This window comes from Lepus europaeus, chromosome 2 (genome assembly GCF_033115175.1).
Source record: "Lepus europaeus isolate LE1 chromosome 2, mLepTim1.pri, whole genome shotgun sequence".
Taxonomy (NCBI): domain Eukaryota; kingdom Metazoa; phylum Chordata; class Mammalia; order Lagomorpha; family Leporidae; genus Lepus; species Lepus europaeus.
This window is the reverse complement of record NC_084828.1, coordinates 74,886,134-74,913,013: the sequence shown is the minus strand read 5'-3', so window position 1 is coordinate 74,913,013 and position 26,880 is coordinate 74,886,134.

The window sequence follows — 26,880 nt, the reverse complement described above, 5'->3', positions numbered from 1 at the left end:
TGGTTAAATAGGGCAGTTATGCTATGTGGCAATTAAGCCTAGGGCCCCATGCTGGATATCAGATTTGAGCAGTGCCGTGAACTGGGTTGAATTTGTTGGGCAGTGTTGCAGCTAGAAATAAAATAGTGCTGTGATTTCCCCTTGGTTACACCCATGTTAAACTCATAGTGGTGATGGTAGTGAGCACACCAGTCAACAGAGAAGAATTAGACTATTTCCATCATTATTACCAACATGATGGTCTTGGACTGATAACCAAAATACCTCCCAAGCCCACTACTATATGGATATACCTTTACTATCTAGTTTCTAAACTGACCTCTGCCTTTTGGCTAAGACCAAGTGTAAACTGACCAGCTCCTTTCTAAAACAGAAGCTATAGAAAACAATTCTCCCATCCAGGTCAATATACAAAATCAGCATATTAAAATCAACTTCAGGTTTTCACTTTATCTCTTTACACGATTTTTTTTGCCATCTTGATATACACAGCTTTCTCTGTAACATGGAGGGGAGGGGGCATGCTCTTTGAGTTGCCTAATTGTAGTGAGTCATATTGAACAGGCTTCTCTTGCTTACCTTTGGCAGTGTGCATCAGTCATAGATGTGGCATTTACCTGTGGCCTTGTAAACAAGACCCTAAGTGAGTGTCTAAATCTGATTACCCATCAGAGAGATGTGTGTGAACCAGCATGCTTCTTGCCTCCCTGGCCCTCTGGCTGATTTCAAGAGGGTATTCACGTTGCGAAGCCGCGTGCCTCTGGTTTTGGTAGAGGAGATCTACTCCATGTGTAAGGAACATTGGTATATGCATCACACACAGATTCACTAGAATACGTTTTTTTTTTTTTTTGACAGGCAGAGTGGATAGTGAGAGAGAGAGACAGGGAGAAAGGTCTTCCTTTTTGCCGTTGGTTCACCCTCCAATGGCCGCTGCGGCTGGCGCATCTCGCTGATCCGAAGCCAGGAGCCAGGTGCTTCTCCTGGTCCCCCATGCGGGTGCAGGGCCCAAGCACTTGGGCCATCCTCCACTGCCCTCCTGGGCCACAGCAGAGAGCTGTAGAATACATTTTTTTTAAGTAACCAAACCATTTTCTTAGTCTCGTTAGAGAGAATATGAAGAAATCTTTTCAGATCCAGATGCAGATCAAGTGATCTGGCAGCCAATATGTGCTCTCTGCAGATTGGGGATGGTTCTTTTCCCCAATAGAGTCCTGTGAGGCTGCCCCAATGAGGATCTCCTGCAGAATGGTTGTAGCCAACCCCATTAGGTCCTCTGCAAGTAACGGGTTTTAAGGCAAAGAAATCCCTGGAATTATATCCAGGTTCTGAGCAATGACTCAGGCAATAGGCTGGAGGAACTGTGTGTGCTATGGTTTGAATGTGTCTCCTCCAAAATTGTGTTACCAACATGATGGTGTGAGGAGCGGGAGCACTGAAGAACTGATTCAACCAAAAGGGCTCACATCATGAGTGGAATTAAGGCCCGCAGAAAAGGCTTCACACAACATACAGCTGCCATACCCTTCTGTCTTTTGTCATGTGAGGGTAAAATACTTCTTTCTTGTGGGAGATGCAGCTCTCATCAGATAACAAACCTACTGGCTCATTACTTGGCTCCAGAACTATGAGAAAATGAATTTCTGTTCTTTACAAATGAGACAAGGAGTTTGGTAATGAGAAAGCAGAAAGCAAGTTTTGGTACAAATGAAGTAGGCAGGTACACAGGCTAAAATTGATTAGATTTGTGAGCTGGAAGACTACGCCTTTGCCATGCCCCTGTGTGGCCTCATTGCCCTACCTGGCCACACTTGGGTGCCCACCAGCCAATCAGGTTAATTAACTACTCCCCTTTGGAAGTGGGTTAAAAGCTGGGACATGGTGTGGCCCGGCCCTCTCTTCTTCCCTGGCCTCTTGCCAGGAGGGGCCTTGTTGAAGCCCTGTGCCTCCAGGGTGCATAGCCTTCGGGCCATGTGCTCTAGGCTTCCTGGCCTAGATGCTCATCCATGTGGCTGGTTCCTGGTACTTGGTATGAATCCCTATTCACCTCTCTCAAATAAAGCCCTCACTCTTTCTCACTAAATAAAAGCTTAAAACGTACCATGCTGCCTCGATTATCTGTGCCAGTATTTTGAATTCTCCTCTGAAAATGAGGCAAGAACCCTCTCGGGCTTATTAATATTGGGGATTTATTAATAAGCTCATGGTGAAATTGTATGGCACCCCAAATTCTGGTAGCACATATGGCACCCCAGATAGCACTTCTAGGGAACTTTAAAGGGCCACATTTCAGTGTAGATTTTAGGGGGTCGTATCCGATTTCACAAAGACAACAAACTTCAAGCACACAACAGTAAAGCTATCTCAGGCAATAGCAAGAAACTAGTGCTTCAGTGATTCCTGAAATAGATCAAATTTGGCACGCAAGGGAGAGAAGGAAACAGACGGAAGGAGGCAAAGATGATCATCTAATGAGCTGATCATCTCAACCCCACAACTTGGCTCTCTATTTTGCATAGTAGTATGTTTTGGTCTTTGCACTTGAATAGACTCAGCTCAGTGGTGCCATGGGTTTCATTCACTAAGGCTACCTCATTCCTGTCTTATTTGTAGGCCCAGCTAGTTGAACCTTAAGGTTGATAATGGGAGCCAACCTTTTCTGTATTTCTGAGAACCGATGATACAGAGGCCGTAAGAGTTTGTAACTTGGGGACAAAGAACATTCTCTCAATAGTTTTATAATAAGGCTAAAGCCAGCTTGTTTTTCTTAGGATTAAAGTGTGTGACATCTACACCGTAGAACGAAGCACACAAATTTTCAAATAACATAACTTGTAATGTAGCTTTGTCATGACTTGGGGTCACTGAGTAACTTGTCAAAGCTGAGCAAACTTCAGTGGTGCTGCGGATGGGAAAACAGAGCATTTAGTGGGGGTCCGTCAAGCACCCACACTCTGTAGATGAGGAAGGAAAACAAGTAAAATATACAGATTTATGACCAAACACACGTATAGGTGAGATAAGCTGAGAGGAGACAAAGTGAGATCCATTGCACATTGCATTAATGCTCAGAGAACAGACTCTCCAGACACTGGAAGGGATGATCCATTTTAACTCTCATTTTACATGTGAGGAGAATGGCAAATGGCTCAGGATCAAACACTTACTCAGAGTGATGAGATGAGAGTCAAGAGGGCTAACCCTAGCTTGGTGTGTTGCTATGCCAGATTCAAAGGTCAAGAAAGAATTAGGATGAGTGAATGCTAGGCAGAAACATAAAGCAATAATAAAAACATGAATAATCAGAAACCTCCTTATCCCTTACAGAAATATGGTTTAGCCTAGAGGAGACGAAAACCTACGTTAAAAAATCTGCTAATAAAAGGAGTAGGACATAAAATTTAATGTTGATTAAAATACTTTGTTAGATTGAACTCCTTTTTAAACGTGTCAGCCAGAAGAAAACTAAAGTCTCTAAATCTAGACATTGAGAAACAATAAAGAAACTATTGACCTAGAGAATGGAAAAGAATATGCAAGGAACTTGAACGTGTGCACGTCATCAAGTCAAAACATTACTTATCTGCAACTACAGTAATTAGCAAATGTGTATTAGCAAAGCAGCTATTTTTGAAGAATGATCAAGTAACTTGAATAAATTCTTCAAGGTTATAAAGGACAATATTAAATTCTAGTTGGATATAAAATCTCTGGATTGAACATTTTGCACCAACGTCCATATGTCTAATATAATATAAACAAGGAAGAACACTGTTATATAGAAAAATGAAAGTAAAAAATGAGTGCTTTCTAGATAATAAAATACTTGGCATCATGTACGGGCCTTCATAAGGTGGTATCTGTTTATGTGTCCAACCCTGTCTCATTCCATGTCTTTCCTCTGCTCTATTCTGTAGCCAAATCAAGTTATACTTTGCTGAAATTGTCTGGTTAGATCCTGTCTGCTTTTAATTTCTTTTCCTTTTGCCCCTCATTCCATTGCCATGCGTTGAGTTATTCTCATGTAGTCAACTTCCATATCTTCTGACTTGTGCCCCTACTCTGCCCCTCACCATTTGCATTAATTGTGCTTTCTTTTTGTTTTATAATATTCAGGGTACATAAACTTCACTCATTCCATTTTTAGTGCTGATCTATAAAATTTCTGATAGCTTGTTTTTTCGCCTAAAGATGCCTTTTATTTAAGGAATACAAACTTCATGCATTTCGTAATTACAACTTTAGGAATATAGTTATCCTTCCCACCATACCCGCCATCCCTCCCACACTCCCATATCTTCTTCTCCTCCCCCTCCCATTCTCAGTCCCATTCTCCACTAAAATTCATTTTCAATTAACTTTATACACAGAAGACCAACTCTATATTAAGTAGAAAGTTCAACAATTTTCACACACACACATACACACACTCACCCCAAAAATTGTTCCTCAACAGTAGAGACAAGGGCTGTTCAAAGTCATTGCATCACAAAGTTGATTTCACTTTTTTTTTTTTAGAAACTTAATTAACTTTATTTATTTTTTTTTATTTGTTTGACAGGTAGAGTTGCAGACAGTGAGAGAGAGAGAGAGAGAGAGGAGAGAGAGAGGTCTTCCCTCAGTTGGTTCACTCCCCAAATGGCCACAACGGCTGGAGCCACGTTGATCCTAAGCCAGGAGCCAGGTGCCTCCTCCTGGTCTCCCATGTGGGTGCAGGGGCCCAAGCACTTGGGCCATCCTCTACTGCCTTCCCAGGCCAAAGCAGAGAGCGGGACTAGAAGAGGAGCAACTGGGACTAGAACCCAGTGCCCATATGGGATGTCAGTGCCGCAGGCAGAGGATTAACCTAATGCGCCAGAGTGCCGGCCCCAGAAACTTAATTAACTTTAAAGAAGCACCCAAGAATGAAACACCTTTTGTGAGCACTTAGACATAACTATAACTTCTGTGACATAAGAATATCTGCCACTTAATACATTAAAAGAAAGTACTTGAGAACAAGTTTTATCATTAATTAAGGAAGCAACAAGAAAACAAGCAATGGAGATGGACACTTAGGCATAACTAAAAATTATGAGACATAACAATATCCTCTGCTTAATATGCTAAAACAAAATAAATCTTTGAGAACAAATTTTAGTGTTAACTCTATAATACAAATCTTTGAGGACAGAGGTCCTGCATGAGAAGTTGGAGCACAGTGACTCCTGTTGTTAATTTAACACTTAACACTCTTATGTATGATGTCAAGTGATCACCGGGGGCTCTGAACATGAGAACATGAGCGCCTAGGCTATAGAAGCCTTTTGAATCCACAAACTCTGTCAATATTTAGATAAGGCCATAAGCAAAGTGGAAGTTCTCTCCTCCCTTCAGAGAAAATTATCTCCTTTGATGACCACTTCTTTCCACTGGGTCTCACCCACAGAGGTCTTTCATGTAAGACATTTTTTTTTGCCACTGTGTCTTGGCTTTCCATGCCTAAAATGCTCTCTTGGGCTTTTCAGCCAGACCAGAATGCCTTAAGGGCTATTTCTTTGGTCAGAGTGCTATTTAAAGCAATTGTCATTCTATGAGTCTGCTGTATGGACTTGCTTCCCATGTTGGAGCATTCACTCCTTTTTAATTCTATTATTATTACCAGATACTTAATCCCATCGATATGATCACTTTAACACTTAAGATGGTATTTTTACCACCCAGCTTAAGGGGATTTGGGGTCCCATGGCAAATTTTCAAACTGTAGCCTTAGAAGTAAGTCCATAGGAATGTATGCAGAACTAAACAGCTTTACAGTTACAAACTTCATATACTTCATAAGCTTATTGATCCCATTTACCAGACTCTATAATCTTAATGATAGGGACTGCTTCCTGTTCTTCGTGGTGTCCCCAGGTTTGAGGCATTTAACTGCATTCAGTAAAAGCTTGTTTAAAAAACAATCAGACATTTTAATCCCCATGCCCAAAGAAGCGGCTGTCATGGCTTTGGTCTTATGATCACTGTGGATGGATATAGTCAATAATTTGGATTACCTTACGCCAGAGTAGAGAGACTAAGTGTCCATACTTATTTATTTATCTGAACTAAACAGCCTTTGCTATGATTGGTCTGAATGACAAAGCAATCCTTATAGAAAAAAAATAGAGACAATAGCATTCTAATCAGATGGTTGAAGAGAAGTATGTTCTCACATGCCCAAGGGCCAATTCTTTTTATCATCCAAAATGAAGAAGAGCAATTCTCTTCTGCTGTCATCAAGCTTATTACTAAATCATGTGTGGAGTGATCTCTCAGGCACCTGCCTTGGGACCTGTCATAAACTCTGGAGAGCTCACTGCAGTGCACAGGATTCAGGCAGCTTTTGATAATGTTATGTTATATGGTCTTCATTATCCTTCCAATAGTATTGATGACACTTCAGAGATGAAAAGGAACAAGATAAAATGAAAAATAAAGCTAAGAGAAAAGCAGACCTAAGCTCATTTTTTTTCAGAGGCAGCATGTGGGTGTTTCATTTCTACAAATCACATCTAAAAGTGGACAGCAAAAATCTAGGGTGGATAGCCCAGCCCAGGCTAAAATGAAGGAGGTGGAGCCCTTTCCAAATGTCATAAAGCCTGAAAAGAAGGAGAAAAGAACAGTACAATTGGCTAGTCTAAGAATAAAAGAGAAAGTGTTCCAAGGGTGGGAACAAGGCTCCGTATTTCCTTATAAAATGTGGATAATTTGTCAGAAATTCAGAGGCTTCAAAATGTCTTTAATAACTTTGTATGTATAAGGTCATTAATAAACAAAAAGATGCTATATTGATGATTTAAGAGTTTGAATTTCTTTATTAATTATATATATATCATCTTTTGTAAATCATATATTTGCCATCTTCCTATTATAGGCTTATTGCTTTTCATAGTGACTCAAATTATTTATTTACTTAATATATGAATCTATTATTTACTTACTAAATAAATCTTACTTATTTACTTTATAAATAGATCTATCACTTATTTAATAAATCTAATAATGGTATTACATCTTATTTAAATTTTGCCATTTGAGGAAATTAAATGTGTATGAAAGGAACTATTTTTAAAAGTAATTTATTCATCTATCTTGAAACATTCATTGAACACCTGTCCTGTGCAGGATAGTATTGCTGCCACTTCGGATATACCAGTAATAAAAGCTACCCAATCCCTGTGCTTCTGAATCTTCTATTCTACTGTGTGTATACACATGTGTGTACTATGTGTGTGTGTGTGTGTGTGTGAAATTAGTAATAAATAAACCTAAGGAAAAGAAGCAAGTAATCATATAGAGTATTAGAAAGTGATGGCACTGGCCGGCGCCGCGGCTCAATAGGCTAATCCTCCGCCTTGCGGCGCTGGCACACCGGGTTCTAGTCCCGGTCGGGGCACCGATCCTGTCCCGGTTGCCCCTCTTCCAGGCCAGCTCTCTGCTGTGGCCAGGGAGTGCAGTGGAGGATGGCCCAAGTGCTTGGGCCCTGCACCCCATGGGAGACCAGGAGAAGCACCTGGCTCCTGCCATCGGATCGGCGCGGTGGCCATTGGAGGGTGAACCAATGGCAAAAAGGAAGACCTTTCTCTCTGTCTCTCTCTCACTGTCCACTCTGCCTGTCAAAAAAAAAAAAAAAAGTGATGGCACTGTGGCTTGATGGGTAAAGCTGCCACCTGCATCCCATATGGGCACCAGTTCGAGTCCCAGGTGGTTCACTCTAATCCAGCTCTCTGCTGTGGCCTAGGAAAGCAGTAGAAGATGGCCCAAGTCCCTGGGCTCCTGCACCCACATGGGAAACCAGGAAGAAACTCCTGGGTCCTGGCTTCGGATTGGTACAGCTCTGGCCATTGCAGCCATCTGGAGAGTGAACCAGTAGATGGAAGACCTCTCTCTCTTTCTCTCTCTGCCTCTTAGTTTTGAATAAATAAATTTTTTTTAAAGAAATTGATATCTATGTTGTAGAAAACAGAAAAGCAGAGCAAGAGTGGAATGCTCTGGATAGGTAGGCTGTTGAGATTGCATTATTAAATAGGATGGCATTGTTGGTGGATGGCTTTCTTAAATATTTATTTATGTGGAAAACAGCAACAGAGAGAGGGAAGGAAAGAAGAAGGAAGAGAGAAGGGAGGAAGGGAAAGAGGGAGGGAGGAAGGGAGGGATGGAGAGAGAGAGAGAGAGCGAGAGGGAGAGAGAGAGAAAGGGGTGGTGTACTGGAGATGTCTTCCATTTGCTGGTTCTCTCCTCAATGGCCAGGTTTATGCCAGCTTGAAGACAGGAACCAGGGAATCCTTCCTAGTGTCCTGCATGGGTTGCAGTGGTCCAAGCATTTGGGCTATCTCCTGCTGCCTTCCCAGGCATATTAGCAGGAAGCTGGATCTGAAGCAGAGTAGTTGGAATTCTACCTGACTACCTGCTGGTATTGCAGCTGGTGGTTTCACGGGCCCCAGTGGATGACATTTGAGCAAAAGCCAGGAGAAGATGGGAGAGACAGCCATGTGAGTGTTCATGATAAGAAATTCTAGGTAGAGAAAGCTTCTTGTGCCCCGGTTCTATGGTAGAATCATTTCAGGTCATCTTGAGGAATGCAAAGAAGGCTAGTATCTCCAGAACAAAATGGATGAGAATTTTAAAAAGATGAGGTCAAAGAGAAAAGGAGATCACTCATGTGAGAGCCCATGTGTCTTTATAAGGATTTTAGTTTTCCTACTGAGTACAATGGGAGCAGTAGGGTGATGTGACTTGGGTTTCAGCAGGCTCGATATGACTGTCAGATGGAAAGCAGACCTTGTTGAAGAATGGATAAGTGCTAGGTAAACCATTGGGAAGCTAGCAGTAGTTTCCTGTTGCTGCTGTTACAACAAACTCCCCCAAATATCTCATCTTACAGCCGCACAGATCCATCTCACAATTCTGGAAGTGAAGTCTGGAATCAAGGATGGGCTGGAATCAAGGAATTGGGTAGGGCTGTGTTTCCATGGGAGGCTCTGGGGAGAATTGATGTTTTTGCATTTTCTGGCTTCTGGAGGTTGGCTGCGTTCTAGAAATTGCACCACCCCAACCTCTGCTTCCTTCTCTGCACCTACTCTGACACTGATCTTTCTGCTTCCCTTTTGTAAGGAGGACCCTTGTGATCACATTGGGCCTACCCAGGTAGACCAGGATAATCCTCCCCCACCACCTCAGGATCCTTAATTTAATGACAAAGTAAAGTCCTGGTGGCCACATAAGGTGACCCAGTCACAGGGTCAGAGGATTACGATGTGGACACGTTTGAGAGAGGGTGAGTAGACATTATTCCTCCCAGCATAAGCTAGTGATGTAACCCAGGAGAGAAATGATAGTGATTTGGAAAGGGAGGTTCTTTTGAGGAGAGTGGAAAGGGTTGGATGTGAGATATTATTTGGAATGTAAATCTGAGAACATGTCCTAGTGGAGTAGATGTGTGTTGTGAAAGACAGGTTAGTCAAGGATGCTTCCAGGTACCCAGATCCTACGAGCTTGTGGTCTGCAAGGGGTCTGATCATACCTGCCCCCTTTACACTGTGTTCCCAAGACCTAGATGAGGGCCCAACACAGAGTGAATACCCCATAAGCATTCATCAACCTTCTTGTCACAAATAGATATGATTAAGGAAAACTAGAGAAAACAAGGGGGAACCTGCCAGAAAAGATACTATCTCAAAATCTTCAAAATCACTTTAACATTTTTTATTAATTTGTCTTAATGTTTCATCTTATAAGCACATTTTTTCTATCTTTTTGTGGTAGCATTATAGTTGCTACATTTTGTCCTTAAAATATATTTTAAGGAAACATTTCCCTATATTCATTCTCTTCATTGAGATCAACTTGATATTTGTACTGTTTCTTTCAGTGGATGCTTTGTAATTTGTGTATTCATTCAATTATTGTTATTCAGGTAGTTTTAACTTTTTTCACTAATCTAAGTGATGCATATAATTAAAATATTCTTTACATATTTTCCCCATTTTATAGTCTTAGAACAGAGTCCCAGAAGTGGAATCTCTGATTAAATGTATGGCATTCTTTTGTAGACTTGGATGCAGAGTACCAGGTAGTTTCTAAAATGGTTGTTCTATTTTTGTTTTCAAAATTCATGTCTGAGTACATCTGCATCTATGGATTCTTCTGGGTAATGAGTATTACCACTGAAAATATTCTCCTTCATTATGTGAAAAATAACATCTTGTAGTTTTTCAGTTGTTGGTTCCTTTTCTTTTTGCAGCCAACCGTTATTACTCTTGTGAACTATCTTTTAATACTATTATCCATATGTCATCATTTTCCATTAGTATATCCAACCTAAGACATATTTTTGTGACATTGATTATAAATCAGGGGGAAGCATGCAATATTTGAATTCAATGGAAGAGAGCAGTTAATAATTGGACCCTTAGCAGTGTTTTACTTTGCATTTTCCCCAGTTTTTTAGCTTTCAATGTTGTATTAAATTTAAAGTCTTATTTGTGAATATAGTTTCTATATGGCAAATGATTCTTAATAGTTTTTGTTAAAAAATGTTTAGTAGGAGCTAAGTTTTTAAAAATAAATGCAAACCTGTACCATTAATAAAATCTATAGTATTATATCATTAAAAAAAAATTGAAGACCAATAGAAGGATGCACAATGAGAAGGGTGGACCCAGCACTGTGATACATTCATCAGGTTTACTCGGGTCTGTGAGGCCTCTGGTCAGGAGCCTGATTGTCTTATGGAGACATTTCCACTCTATGTCTGTCTGAAACATTCATAAGGTCCAGCAAAGAGCATCCCAGAGAGAAATGTTGAAGGAATGTTTTTATATTAGGACTGCCAACTAAAATATCAGGAGCCATATTTTCAAATCAATGTAAATCACATGTTTTTAATATTTACAAAGTTCAAATGAAATTAGATAACAAAAATTCATAAAGAAAGACAGTAGAATAAACAACTTGTGAAATTGCAAAGGGGACAGAGAACATTGCGGGTACCATGGGATAAGACACTGTTTCTATTTCTTTTCTTCAACTATTTAATTAATATCTGCAGGAATAAGCAGCAAATTAATATATCTTGAACTGATGCTATATTAAGCAATGTTGTAAACATGGATAATGACTTAGAAACTATTTATCTGGAACTTGAAAAGGTTACAAATATGGACTAAAATCAAAATGAGATTTAACTGGGAGAATGTAAACTAGTACATCTGGGAAGAAATTGAATCAGACTCAGAGTCCTCTTGAGAAATCTGCTAAGTGAGAAGACGCAGAGCAAGTGGGTAGCTAAATAAAAAAAAATTTATAATGTAATATGGGCACAAAAAAGGTCAATGCGATTTGAATTGCAAAAAGAATTTTTTTTTATAAAAAGCAAAACAGGATGAAATGGGAAGTGGTAATCAAATGTATTCTCACAATTTTGATGATAGTCTCTGAACCCTTTTCAGACAGTTAAGCCAACTTGTCAGTAAAGGATAGGAATTATTTGGGAAGGAAAGTCTTTAATAAACAAGACACATTTATGTGACAACTGGAAGCACCCACAGATGTCACTATAGAGTATATATTGTTATTCTCTGCAGCTTGTCCTGTTTTTGAAGTATTTGGAGAGACCCTGAAGCTCTTTGCTGTGTTCCCTTTGTCATTCTCATTTCCCTTGCCCGGGCTCTTCCCCTGTCTTCCCTGGATCATCACTACTTAGCTGCCTTATCAGCTTTTGCTCCTACTATTACATTATTTCTTCATTGTTTTAAAAGATTTATTTATTTATTTGAAAGTCAGAGTTACACAGAGAGAGAAGGAGATGGGGGGGTGTCCTCCATCTGCTGGTTCACTCCCCAGTTGGGCCTCAAGGTCGGAGCTGCACCTATTTGAAGGAGCTTCCTCTGGGTCTCCCACACAGGTGCAGGGGCCCAAGGACTTGGGTCATCTTCCACTGCTTTCTCAAGCCATAGCAGAGAGCTGGATTGGAAATGGAACAGTTGGGACTTGAACTGACACCCATATTGGATGCCAGCAATTTAGGCCGTGGCCTAACCCTCTATGCCACAGCACCAGCCCCATGCTATTACTTTAGATGGCACATTCTTTGCTACTGAGAAAACAAACAAGCAATGGTCATCCTTCAACCATAGGTTAAATACCATCTCCTTGCTAGCTTCTGTGTGCTGCCTCACTTCCTTCCAGCCCCAAATTGAACTTAATTGCTTCTTACTTGTAGCTACACTACATGTATTTACTATATATATATATATATATATATATATATATATATATTTTTTTTTTTTTTTTTTGACAGGCAGAGTGGACAGTGAGAGAGACAGAGAGAAAGGTCTTCCTTTTGCCGTTGGTTCACCCTCCAATGGCCGCCGCGGAAGGCGCGCTGCGGCCGGCACACCGCGCTGTTCCGATGGCAGGAGCCAGGTGCTTATCCTGGTCTCCCATGGGGTGCAGAGCCCAAACACTTGGGCCATCCTCCACTGCACTCCCTGGCCACAGCAGAGAGCTGGCCTGGAAGAGGGGCAACCGGGACAGGATCGGTGCCCCGACCGGGACTAGAACCCGGTGTGCTGGCGCCGCAAGGCGGAGGATTAGCCTGTTGAGCCACGGCGCCGGCCTGTATTTACTATATTAACCACATTCTTCTCCATCCCCTTCCCTATAGTGAATCTGAAGCTTCTTCAGGGCGGGAAGCAATTTTAGTTATTTCTTCTGTTTTCCATAACAACCAGCCACAGTACCTTACCACATTTCTCTTAGTGAAGAATTTCGTGCCGTGTGCTTTGTAGCGTGTGTTTGGGATAGGGAACCAGAAACCCATCCAAAAGCAATAAAGTAGAAATTAGCTTTTCTCTCATTAGCAACCTCTCTCCAAGTTTACCCGCCAGATTGCACTGATCTGTACTGCACTCAATGTAAATTTTGAAACATGCTGAAATTCTAGAAGAATGGGAATTTTCATCATCCTACTTATCATCAAGAAAGTGGCCAATAATAGGTAAGAAGGAATGTCTATGATATAGCAAGTGTGATGACTCACTCAGAAAAGATTGAACTAAGGATAATAAGAAACAATTATCAGAGTTTCCCATCCCTTCCAGAAAATGAAAAATTAATGATTCAGGAAAGATTTTGGCTGCCATGTTGACACTGGGGCCTAATTTTATTAGGATAAACCTCTAAAAGTTTTATGTTTATGAATTTTCCTAAGAATCTTGTCAAACAATGACATATCAACATTATAGAAAGTCAAGTAGATTCTTCTTATTTCTATGTTATTTGCTACCCAACAGGATTCACTTATCTATTGCACAATAAATGAGCATCTATTATGTACCAGGAAGTTATGGATATAGTGTTGAACAAAACAGCTCTACTGATTTCCTTCATGAACCTCATAATCTAGTACTGGGTTTTAAAATTATGTATTCCTGGCTAAAAGTGGGCTATGAAATCAATTAGATGACTTCTGACCATCCTTCTGGAAAAAAAATGATTTAGAACACAGAAGGGCATATTAAAATGCATTGCATATATTAATGGTGAGTTATTTTGTTATCTTTTATTTTAGTTATATGAGTATGTACATATATTTTTAATATATTTGTTTCTGTGGGTTACGGTGAAAAATATAAAAACATTTTTTTAGTGAAATTTATACTATCCATCACCTATGTGGTACTTTCAGTAAGCTAGACACAATTCTATGAGAAAAAACAACCCAGTTAATGCTCTCTGCAATTCAGTGAAATTGGTACTATTAGTCCCACTTTAAAGCTGAGGAAATAAAGAAATAAATAGACAGTAGTAGCCAGGACCCAGAACCAAGCAGTGGGAGGAGAAGGACATGAACCTAGATAAACAGCTTCAGAAATCACTCTCCTATTGCTTCACTGATCTCATTTGTTTTTGTGGTGAAGCCATTGAAGACGATGTTAAGGGTATGACTTGCCCCAGGAGGAGTGTATTTTGCATTGCAGGCCCAATGGATGAGATCATTTGATCTGTTTTATAACTATATGTATGTATGTAGGGGGTTCTTGCAAGATGAGAAAATAGGTGTACTGGTATGTAGACTGAGAGTGGGGCAAGGCAAGAGTAAGCTTCAAGTACCTCTGAGAAAAGGTGGTACATGTGTAGGGTGGAGGGGAGCTCCTGGGAGTGGTGGAGTTATATATAGGCATGAGCTATGGAGGGACAGGAGCCTGGTCCGGTTACCATGTCCTGTCATTAGAAGAGAGTAGTTTAGAATGGAACTTAGTTTTTATTCTTATTCCCTTCCTACCAAGGCCTTTGGCAGAAAGTGGTTTCAGTCCTTGTATTGCTAGCTACCAGCTATGAACCTGCAAAGCTTTTATGCCATCTGCATGCTTCAGTGTTGTGTCCTTACTGGCATTTCTTCATCATTGTTTTCATTATTGTTTAACTGAATCTGAAGGAGGCAGTCTTACACATAAGAATGGAGGAAGCAAGTTCTTTAAAAGTTTGTGAATTGGTGGGAACACATGTTTACAAACTTTAAGGAATATAACGATCATCTGGGAAGCGTGAGAAAATGCAGAGTCTTGACCATATCCCCAGAGATCCTACATCAATCTGTGCAAAAGTAGGGCACAGCTAATGACTGCATTCTATTTTGAGGAAAAAAAAAAGAATGTTATAATGGAAAACAATTCAGAGGCAGCAAAAAGATATCCCAGGAGGAGATCCCACTCAGAGGGTCAATGGTCCACCTCCCCAGGAGTGGTTTGTTGTCATATGGTAGCTCTGTCCTAGGGAAGCTCTTCGCTCTTTGTCACACAGACAAGTTAAGACCAAACATGAGCTCACTAGGAGATGCCATCGTTGGCAGACACCTTGAGAGGAGTAGACATTCACAATAGCAACTTGGAGAGGATCACTTGTCATTACTTTATTTATTATTCACCTAGGTGTAATCTGCAGAATGACATGACCTGGGAAACAAGGGTTATATATCTTGGTAGGCAATATGTGTTCTATGAATAGAAGGAGAGCAAACAAAAAAGCAAGTGACAGAGTGAAACATAAATTTGAAGGTAGATCTCACACTGCCATCACTTTATGTTCTTTACTCAAGTATCTCAAACTGTTTGAGAGGACTGTAGCTTCCCCAACTTGATCAGTAAGCCCCAAATCAGACAGGCTGTCTTCTATCTTCAACTTGAATGGCCAAAATGACCTTAGAATGTCCTCAGATAGCCCCTGAGGTTTCCATACTGCAAATCACTCTGAGTAAAGCTTCAGGTAGAACTCAAGCAGCTTATAGGTAGGTGACAGGAAAGGGGAGGGAGGTTCAGGGAAGGAAGAAGACATCAGAGAGCATAATGTGTGAAGACTTTAGAATAAAAAACCGGGCTAACCAATAAGAACTTAGATATATAACTGCTGCTTTTATTTATTTGAAAGGCAAAGTTACAGAGAGATGGAGAGATTCAAAGAAAGATCTATCTGCTGGCTCACTCCCAAAGTGGCTGCAATGGCTGGAGCTTGATCAGGCTGAAGCTAGGAGCCTGGACTTCTATCCATTTCTCCCATGCGGGTGACAGGATCCCAAGTATTTGGGGAATCTTCTGCTGCTTTCTCAAGCACATTAGCCAGGAGTTGGCTCAGAAATGGAGCAACCAGAAGTTGAACTGGTTTCATATGGGATGGTGATGTTGTAGGAGGTGCCTTGACTTACTGCACCACGATGCCACCCCTTATAACTATTTCTTTATCATCTGCTTCCTTAGGAGTCACGATGTATTTGAAAATGTGCATCTTTTCTCTCTTAAATAATGGCTTTGACTAAAGCAGATCAATGCTGGTTGTAATTACTTGAGGTTAGGCAGATAAGATAGTGGGTTGTCCTGGTAGACATGGATGATACCTAACTGGGACATCACATCCCACTTCACAGTATCCGGGTTAGAGTCCCAGCTCTGCTTCCCGATTCCAGCTTCCTGCTAATGCTCACTCTGGGAGGCAGCAGGTTATGACTCAAGTAGTTGGACCCCTGCATCCTATATGGGAGATTGCTGGCTTTTGCCTGGTCTTGCCCTAGCTGTTGCAGGCATTTGGATAGTGAATCAGCAAATGGAAAATTGATCTCTCTCTTTCTCTCCCCGCCTCCCCCCAAAATAAATAACCTTAAATAACATTAAATAAATAACAGTAGGATGTCTCAGCACTATTAACATATTGGGCTAATAATTTTGTTGTGGGGAGTTGCCTCGTAGGATGTTTAGCGGTATCTCAGTCACTACCCCACTAGATGGTATTAGCACCTTTCCCACCTCCTCCAGTTCTAACAACCAAAAACTGCTTGCAGATATTGACAAGATGGTGCTCTGGGGACAGAATTGCTACCCTTCCCCACCCCACGCCCATGAAGAACCACTGCATCCTAGAGTCACTAGTGACCCAGCTGGACATCTCCTGCCTTTTGTATGGGACCAAGTCAATTGCTTCCCTATGACTCTTCCCATCACCCTCTTGGAAACAGCTCCATATGCATCACAGCGAGGTTTATGGAGCTTAGCACTGTACTACTTGATACTATTAGCTTATTTTTGACCTCTGGGGAATTTCCTAAGCAATTAAAAAATACCTATTGTTTCTGTGTTGCTGAAAACACTGCCTCGGGATCTGAGAGTTATTGATTATCCTGCAAAGTTTCAACATGGCCTGATAGTTTCTAACGTTTTATTTATGCACTTGGCTGATTTGAGGGCAACTGCAGGGTTCATGACATATTATTTCTAGTGAGGTCAGCCAGGCCTGGGGGCTGCTGCTTCTGTGGAAATGCCTCCCTTCCTGCCAACAGTGGGCTGCTGCTCTCCAGGTCATGGTTTTACCTAAAGTGGACCTTTGTTCTGACCAGTCCTCTGTTTTCCTAAGTCATGTCTTGATGTTGCTGAATCTGAGTCAGATAAATGATTTTATTTTTTCTGTTTCCTGTTTTAAAGAGTTTGCACTAACCGAAGTGTTTCTTGATTGTTCATAGATATTTCTTTGACTTTCCTCTCTGCACACTGCTACATAAGTAAAGATTCAGGGTGGAACAGTACTTGACTTACAGGTAGATTTCTGAATGCATTCTGTAGCTCATCTAGATAAGAGCACAATTGGTTAAGGCAGTTCTTTGGACGAGACTGTTATGAAGTTCTCCTGTTAGGAAAACAGTCTCCTTGACCAGACACTAGATAGGATTCTTTGAGCCCTTTCTCAATTGGACCCTGTCCTTAGGTTTCTTTGGCAAGAGCCCAAGTGTAGCAAGAATCCTACCAAATCAGTTTATTGAAAATTTCCCACCTGTGGTTTATGACCTGGTCACTGTGGCCTGCTGTCACCAAGAAACTTATTGGAGCAGTTGAGCAAGAATCTACTGTTTCCTCTGATTTCTTTGTCATTTTCCATCCCCCCACCCCTACAGTCTGCCCCTTGGCTATCAGTTCCTACTTGTTCTTGTATTCAGAACTGAGCCCAGTTCCACAGTGAGGTCTCTTTCCCCTTATCGCAGCAGTTTCTAAATAAAATGTGTTTTTATCATTTCTGCTACATCCCAGTTCTAGTTTTCTGTGACTCCTCTTCAAACTTAAAAAACTCATGGCAATTGCTAGCTGGGGCCCGATGTTTGCCTATGCTCTGTAACAATACCTTGAGGGGTTCTTTAGCTCAAGAAGTTATAAAATTTATAACCAATAGGGTTGGTTAGGAAAAGTGAGAAGAGCTAAATCTATGAAAATGTGTCATGATTAATGAGTTTTATGGCTGCTGGAGGGCAGGAAAGTGCACTGAACCACTGCTCTAGATGCTCTCGAGGGCAAGTAGCCTCTAGGGAAGAAGGCCACGCTGAGCTGAGGAAAGGAAGTCAAGGCTGGCGAGCCTAGTGCAAGCCTGAGTCCCCAGGGCTGGGGAAAGCAAGAGAAACCTCGAGGAGAATTACAGGGAACCCAGGTGGCTGTTACTCCTCTGATTATGCCATAAGTCTTGCTAGGTGATATAAAAATTAACGGAGAGTTAAACTTGTGAGTATAAAATAAACTGAACCTACGTCATTGTAAAAATGAAAAGAACAAATAAGAGAGGAAGGAGGAAGGGTGGGAGCATGAGTGGGAAGCAAGGTCGCATGGGAAGTATCATTATGCATTTAATGCAATTTATGATTATGCAATTTAATCATTATGCATATGAAATAAGTGAAATTTGTTTGCCTTATATAATTTTTTTTTAAATTTTAAAAATTTATTTGTTGTTGTGGATTTATTCTGAGATGAGGAGTGCTGTGGGGACAAGAGGCACGGAGTCACCACACAGACCCTGGGAGTCTGGTGAAAGCAGGCCAGAGGCAAGCAGCCCACAGACTCATTTATTTCAGTTGGTACAGGAGCTTAAATAGCCAAGGTAGCCAATCCAGTCAAGGGGTGGTTTATGCCCTAACCAATCACAGCCTGTTGCCAGGCAGTATCTGAAGCCATCCAGTCACAGCCTGTTGCAAGGCAGGCTCCATTGCCATGTGGTTTCCAAAGCCATCCAATCACAGCCTGTTGCCAGGGAGGCTCCATGGCCAGGTGGGTTTCGAAGCCATTCCTGAGTAACTGATGCTTGCTTGCCAGTGGCCATCTTAGCATAGCCTTCTCATTCCACCACAGTCATTATGCTCATCTACATCAGATATTGAAATCTCAAGATAGGACCCCTCTGAGCCTTGTAAATAAATTAAAAGAAAAGAAATAGACCTAAGCAGAGTCTGCAGCTACTACTTGAAAGGGATCTGTCTTTAAGAAATGAATACAAAAATAGGTACATATCCTCGAAAGAGATAGTGCAAACGAGGGCACCCAAAACTCATGCTTCATCAGCTTCATGATAAATATGACTTTGGATTGGAGGAACCTGCTTTTCCCTTTCCCTCAGCTTGGGAGATCTGAAATCAAGGTTGTAGGCAAGAAGTGGGACGTCTCACTGGTCTGATTGTTCCAGGAGCAGGAGGGTTCACACTGAGGGAAGGGCAGGGTAACTGAAGAATGTTACCCCACCCTTCAGGAACCTGACACTCCATCAGCCAGTGTTGAGAGCATGGGGAGAAGGATTCCATGTGGGATCCAGGAAGGTCACATACTATGGGCAAGGGGCTCTAGTCACCTGCTGGGGATGTCTAGCATCAAGAGAAGTCCAGACGGACTTATGCAATCATTTAGTTAGGGAGGTTGAGCCTGGGAAAATCTACTTTGCTACTAGTATTGTGATTCCTTCAGAGGATGGGTGGCTCAGCAGAGGTTGTATGAATAGGAGTAAATTTTAATTAAAAAAAAAAGAATATTTCAGTTCTTTAACCCAAGAATGGATTTTAAGCTAAACACAATAGATGACAATTTGGACTCACTGGGCTCCGGTTGACTGAGATTCTCCATTTCTTCACACTGAATAACACTCACGCCAGGCCTGATGTTATGTCTGCTATATCCTTCCTGTGTGTTCAGTCATGCCTGTTCCCACCAGCCAGTTTTTGTACCAACCAAGGATCAGATGTGTTTATTCTTAAATTGGCTTATTATTTTACTTTTTATTTTTTGAAAATTTAACAATATAAATACAGATAAAGTATAAATGTGAAAAGGATTGTTGATTTTGTAAAAGCCAAATTAAATGGTCAGTTGAGACTTGATAGAAAGTCACTAAAAATGTGTAGACAAAGGGGGGGTGAGACAAAAATAAAGATGTGAAACTATAGGATTTTGCATTTAACTTGCTTTAAAAGTACCCATAATTAGGTTCTTGTTTCATTTTAGAGGCACTTAAATAGGAAAAAAATACACAATAAGGTCTCAGGCTGCGGTTTGTAAGAGAACTGTGATCCAGAATATAATCAACATACTTCTCAATAAAGGCTTTGGCCTTTTGCCAAATACTATATTTTTATGTCCATATGTATGTTTTAAATGAAAATAAAGTATATTAGATGCATTTCCATTGTTTTAATGCCTGATGTTTTAAATTATTTTTTTTCCCAAATGACTAATATACTAGCTCCAGTTAAAAGCTGTACATTGCTATTTGACGCTATAATTAGTAATCCAATAGTAGTTTTTTCACTTTGTATTGCTATATGGGCAAAATGTTGAAAACTTTACCTAATATATACTAAGCTGATCTTCTGTATACAAAGAGAATTGAAAATGAATCCTTACATGAAAGGAAGGGGAGAGGGAGCGGGAGAGGGGAGGGTTGCGGGCGGGAGGGAAGTTACGGGAGGGGGGGAGCCATTGTAACCCATAAGCTGTACCTTGGAAATTTATATTCATTAAATAAAAGTTAAAAAAAAAAAAAAGAAAAAAAAAACAATATAGTATGGACTTCTGGCATTAATTCCCAATTCCTCCTCACTAGAACCTGATTTAAGGCCCTTAGGTGAGGCCAAGTGGATGCTTCGTTTTTGGGACCCTATGTTCTTCCCTTACCCTCATGCCCTCATGCTTAGCTAAGCCTCCTCTTTTGCCCCATTAATATTCTGTATAGACATGGCCACTTCCTTGTATGAGGAATTCAATAACAGTTGTGCAGAAATCTCCGCTACAGCCTGAGTTTGCATATGAAATACCAATGTTCTTGTTAATTGATTTCTAATGATTTTTTTGCTTTCCGTTAATATATTCTGCAAAATGCCTGCTGCAGTCACTTGTTACCCAAGAATAGCTTCTGTCCTTGCTTGCTGTTCCCTTGAGATCTTTGCTTCTCTCTGAGTACTTCTGCCTGCTGGCTATATGAGGTGGCCTGATGCCTCTTTCTTCTGTCTCCACTCTAACAAGGAGAGGAAAGATTGCAACTCTTTAAACTTTGGAGGGAAGAGTTATACTCAGAATAACTTCAGTTTTCAAAATGGACTCCTCAGTGGGTAGGCACACATGTATCATAAAGTAAAAAATTGGAATTTTTTAAAAACAAGCTTATGTCCTACAAACTTGGGAATTCAGGATTTGGAGTTGATTTCCTGAGAATGCTATGGTCATCTTGGATGAGAGGCTTATATAACCACAGTTGAGAAACACATAGAAGGACACTCCATAAGGGTTTAAGGATTTTTAGAAAGGAAGAATGGATGAAGTAGTATAAAAGTGAAAAGCCAATAAGAAGCCTTTCTAAGCAGAAACAGAGAGAAGAAAGTGAGTGACGGGCATAAGCAGAGATCTTTGGAGAGACCGACGGAATATTTATTCACTGACTAGAGGTTATGGTCATGACAGACTGATTAAAGAGGAGTTTCATGTATGAACTTGACAGTTCTATGAGTATATTTTTCCATTTGGAATTGAACACAGGCAAAACAACTTTTTATCCTTAGCCATTATTAGGAATGAATTAGAAAAAACTCTCTAGAGCCTAGAGTGTTCTTGAATGTTTTGGCTATGTCATGCTAAATAAAGTCGTGGTGAGGACAAACTGATCAGCCCAGAGGATTATGGCTGGGAAAGATATGGCCCAGAGCATCCCAATAAAATTCCTTAGGATCACCACCACTATCGTGTGCAGAGTCGCAGCAGCAACTGTGTGCATTAAGTGTCTGCAGTGCTGCTGTTTTCTGGAGAAGTCTGATTCCTCCTTTTCATTCACTATTCTAAAAACCTACTTCACCTGACCAGACATGGACCAATGATTATATTTTTTTTATTTCAGAACTCAAAGGGCTGTCTGTCGCTGATGATGTTACTAAAACAGGCACTACAGATTCAAATTTACCACAAATGCCAGATCAGAGATTCTGTCTTTTTCCTTTGCCTGTTCTGATGGCTTTAAATCTTCTGAAAAAAGGTTAAGATGAAGGTTCTGAATGCACTAAGCCTGATCTGATCAGCAGCATTCTGAAATTAAACATTATCATCTACTAGAGGGCCAGCATGTAGGACACAGTTTCTCTCAGGTTCAAGGATTTGAGTTCTTTGCTTGTCTGGCCATCAAGTGATATAATCTGAGTAGATAAAAGAGCTAACCAAATGATCTTAGTCACTGCGTTTTTAAAGTTATTTTTGAAAATTTATTTCTTTTGACTTTGATTCAGCTATTGAGAAAGTCTGACCTTTCAAGGCTTTATGTTTGTATTCCTCCAGCTAAGAGCATGCAGATTCTTTACATGTCTGGTTTTAACTTGACGGTCGCTTGAACTTTACAGCTTCTGCTTCCATTATCTGACACAATCATTTTATGAGATCCAAGTAACAGGGATGGCTATAATACTAAAATTTTCACCTCCAGGACATCTAGATTTGTGAGATTATTCCTTTACAAATCCACCCTTAGAGGAATAGCTGCTTGATTGAAAAGGAAAAAAGAAAATACCCAGTAAAATTGGTACATGTAAAGCACAGCCTAATAAAATTTAAAAGTGATTTAAGGGGATACGCAAGCTGGAACTTTCCTTTCATGTCTACAAGAGGTCAGATATACCTATTGTTTATTAAGTGCCTGTTTTCGTTTTGCTTAGCATCATACTTGAATAGAATTCTTACATGTACAGAGAGTGTTTTACTGTGAACTTCAGTATACTTGTCCTTTTGCCTGTTTTGCTGTATTTAGAATAGGGAGGCAAAAGTGCTAATGATATGAGGCTGGAGTCAAGATGTTTCTATTCTGTACACAACTTTGCTTTTTCATCTTTGTTTTCCAGAGACAATCATTCTTGAGTTACATCACCCATTCCTTCTCCCCACTGCTCAGGATTAATCATGAACCAATGGCTTCCAGCAATGACCATGATATAAGTTTTGACAAAGCTACCATTCAGCAACAAAAAATCTTTAATGAATAGCTAGAGAATATGTTTGTTTGGGTTTGGTTTCTGTTGAGACATAAGCTGTAGATGCTAAACAAAAGTGAAGCACAACTCTGAGTTTGAAATAGAAAAGAAGATTCTTTACCTTGATCTGATTCCTGATAATGGAAACTAGACATGGTTTTGTGGTTACATGCATGCTTTAACCCTATGGGAATAACTAGTGTCTGCTTAACTCTGTGGAAAGTGATGACCATTTGATGGCTCTACAAGTCCCACATGGAGGTAAGCTTGGGGCAAAGTAACTGTAGGCTTTTACTAGAGTTCTATAGACATCCTCCACTCCTGTAACATATGGAAAATTCTAATTACTGTTAGGATTTTCTTTACATGGTTAGTTTTAGCCAACATCAGTTTGCTAAGCTCTTGTGATCGTCCACAATGATTTGAATTTCAGGCTCCATGTCTTAAGACTATGGATTTAGCAGAATTTTTGTTTCTTACATCATTAGGACATGGGGAAATATTTAATAGAAAGGTTACATGCCTGTGCAGTCTTGTATACTTATTTATTACATGATTATTGTTCCTCAAACTTAGAAAATTGTATCCTCCACATTTAGAAATTTGAAATGTATGTATTTGTATTTGGTCAAGCTTCTATTTTTTCCAGTTCGGCTAGGTGGTTGGGCCCTCGTGAAGTCAGGTGGAAAGGGCTGCTAAGGTGCTATCACATGGAAGCATAAGTCACCTTCTCCACATGAGAGAGGGAAGAGGGACCAATGGCTTAAGGACAATGATCACAATGAGGTTTCACCTCACCCCAGTTAGAATGGTTATCAGCCGAAAATCTGAAAATAATAAATTCTGGTGAGGATGTGGGGGGAAAGTACCTAATATACCATTCGTGGGAACATAAACTAGTACAACCATTATGGAAGACAGTAGGGAGATTCCTCAGAAATCTGAAAATAGATCTACCAAATGACCCAACCATCCCACTCCATGGATTTACCCAAACAAAATGAAATCAGCTTATAAAAGAGGTATCTGTACCCCTATGTTTCCAGCAGCTCAATTTACAATAGCTAAGATGTGGAATCAACTCAGATGTTCATCAACTGATGACTGGATAAAGAAATTATGATATGTATACACTATGGAATACTACAGAATGGTTAAAAAAAATGAAATCCCGTCATTTGCAACAAATTAGATCCAACAGGAAAACACCATATTTACTGAAATAAGCCAGCCCCCCCAAAAGGCAAATATAGTATGTTTTCTCTGATATATAGTAGTTAATATGGAATATGAAAAAAATATATGGGAATGAAATAGACATCTTGTGATTTGATTTTTGTTTTTAGCCCTTGTTTATACACCAGTGGAACTGTGGTCTTACTGCTTTTTATTGAATATTATGATTAGTGGTGTGTTAAGCCTGTAATTATAAAATGGACAGAAATTATGTTTTTGCAAACATTAAATGAAAGAAGGAAGGAGGGAGGTTGAGGGGTGGAAAAAGAAAGAGATTGAAGGATGGTTATCTTGCTAGAATTGTCCCTATGAAATATGTGACATCTGTTCTCTTTATATTAATAAAAAATAAAAATTCTGAATAAGGGGGCCGTAGCATATGAAGGATAAAATGAAGGATTCTTCTACTGCAGTCTCTTAGATCATTGATGGTACAATGTTCCAAACCATATGGGCTGGGGCCATCTGCAGTGACTGCAGACAGCAGTAACATAGTGACACCTGCCAGGACCTTTACGCAGAGAGCATGCCCTCATCACTATAACTGGTTGCCTGTAGGCAGACAAAACGGGGGAAGTCTGTTGTTTATCATTGCTAGCTCTGGCACTGCCTTCTCCAGGAATTCTATCAGTAGATATGAAATAAAGTAGATTCTAGGAATGCTTACCATATTATAGCTTATAGTCCATTAAAAGCGTAAGAGACATTTGCTAAGGATCTCTCAATTTGAATTCCTGCAGAGTGTGTGGGCATAAAATGACACAGTTTTGTGATAGTTGTACTTACATTCTTATATATTTCTTACATTTACGAGTATATTCATTTATACATGTATAATATCCAAGACACATTGATTATTACTTATTGCAAATATTAAGAACAACTGTGCTCTCTGTCCTTAATTTATCTGCTTATTGTCATACTTTGATTACATTTTGACTTATTTTGGCTTAAAATATGAATAAACATCTCATAGGTTGAGTTTCTCATGTTACTCCTCAAAGTTCCCTTTAGCTGGTCACCTTACCTGACATCTTTCAGGTGACATGGATTTTTGCTGTAAGCCTCAGCTCGTTTGCAGAGCTAAGATGGAGAATAAGTGAAGCTTTAGTGAATACATTCACAGGCATACTTGCATGCGCTTATGAACAAGCACGGGAGCAGGCTTGCCCTTCATTAAAGACATGGCTGTTTTTCCACATCTAGCAGAATGTGGTACAAATTCTTTAGACTGCATCTAAAGGCTTTCAGAGTCTGAGGTGAATCATCTTTTCCATCTTTACCCCAAGACTTTGCATGTACCAGGCTGATCAACTCCCTGCAAAAGCCAGCTGTTTTTTTGTTTGTTTGTTTGTTAATGATATGAGCCTTTTTCTAATTGCTTACCCTCCACCTCTACCCTTTGAACTCTATTAAAACACAAATATTTTAGTGCACCTGTGGGCCTAATCACTGGTCCTTCCATGAACTCTTTTTCTTTGTAACTCAGAATCCATTCATCTACGCTGTATTTCAACATGCACCTCATTCCATCTAGCCTTTTTTCACCTTTGATGTTTCTGCCTTATGTCCTCAATAAAGATGTAAGCTCTTTGGTATCAGGGAGAATGTCTTTCTATTTTTGTACCCTCAGGCTTTGCATGGTTTCTGGAGCACTGGGGCCTGAATATGTGCTTATTATTTGCTGATGGATTGAAGTGTATAAACTAGGGGAAAGAGGCTAGTGAGGAAGTGGAATAGTGTTGAAAAGAAGAGAAATGGCAAGAGGGCTAGAATTCCTTTAGTTTTAACTCCAAGGTTTACTGCTAGCCACAGATAAGCTGCTATTACAGATAAGCCTCTGGTCCCAGAATGCTGCCTCTATGCTGCTGCTCCACCAATGATAACCTGGGAGGGGAGAAGGAACAGCGAGAGGAAAGAGGAATTGGAACTTAGCCTTTGCTTCCCTCCCTGCAGCTTGCCAGGAGCCCTCTCTAAGTCCATGCTCAGTCTAAACTTCCCTCACTCTCATCATCAGATATGCACAGCTATTCACTCTCAGGACTATTTTTTTTTTCAGAGTCATTGCATTACTTCAATAACATGCACATTCATTTCTTTGCTTCATTTCCTGTTGAGTTTTTTTCCAATTTTTGCTTTTATATGTCCTTTCCACTAATTCTTTAAATTTGCCCAATTGCATGTATGAGAACTGCTTAGTTTTGACACATACTTTGAAAGGACTGTTTGCCTGAGATTGTTTAATGGGGTCTTAAGGAGTTATAAAATACAGCTTTATGCTAGACTATTGTGTTATGCTAAGAAGCAAATGAGGTCAAGTTTGCAAAGTGAAGTGGAGATTTGGACATACTTCGTGGAATTGGCCTGTAGAGAGTGTTAGATCATTCAGGCCATGCATTTCCCCCTCTCTCATCAATTATATAAACTAACTGTCCACACAGCCTGAATTTATCAGTTATTAGCTGCTTTATTGGATTGAACTGACTTAATATCATACCTACTCCAGTTGGGTCCTTGGCCTTGAACAAGACTTCTGAGCACCCTGGAGTTAAGCCACCAAGGGCTTAATTGCTTCAGATATCTCTGCTTGTTTGTAATTTGGATTTTGTTTGCTCCTAGTCCTTTGGGAGTGCTTTATGCTGTTCAGTTAATTGAAAGTGGCTAAAGCTGAATGAGGCAGCAGCCTTGCAGGTGGCATCATTGGGATCAATTTGAGAAGACTATTGAAATCCTCTTGCTTAGTTTAATAATTATCTCTGATTGAGGTAGGATTTCAGTCTTGAGACTAATAGGAGATTCCAAAAGTTTCCCATTGGCTTCAGAGAATA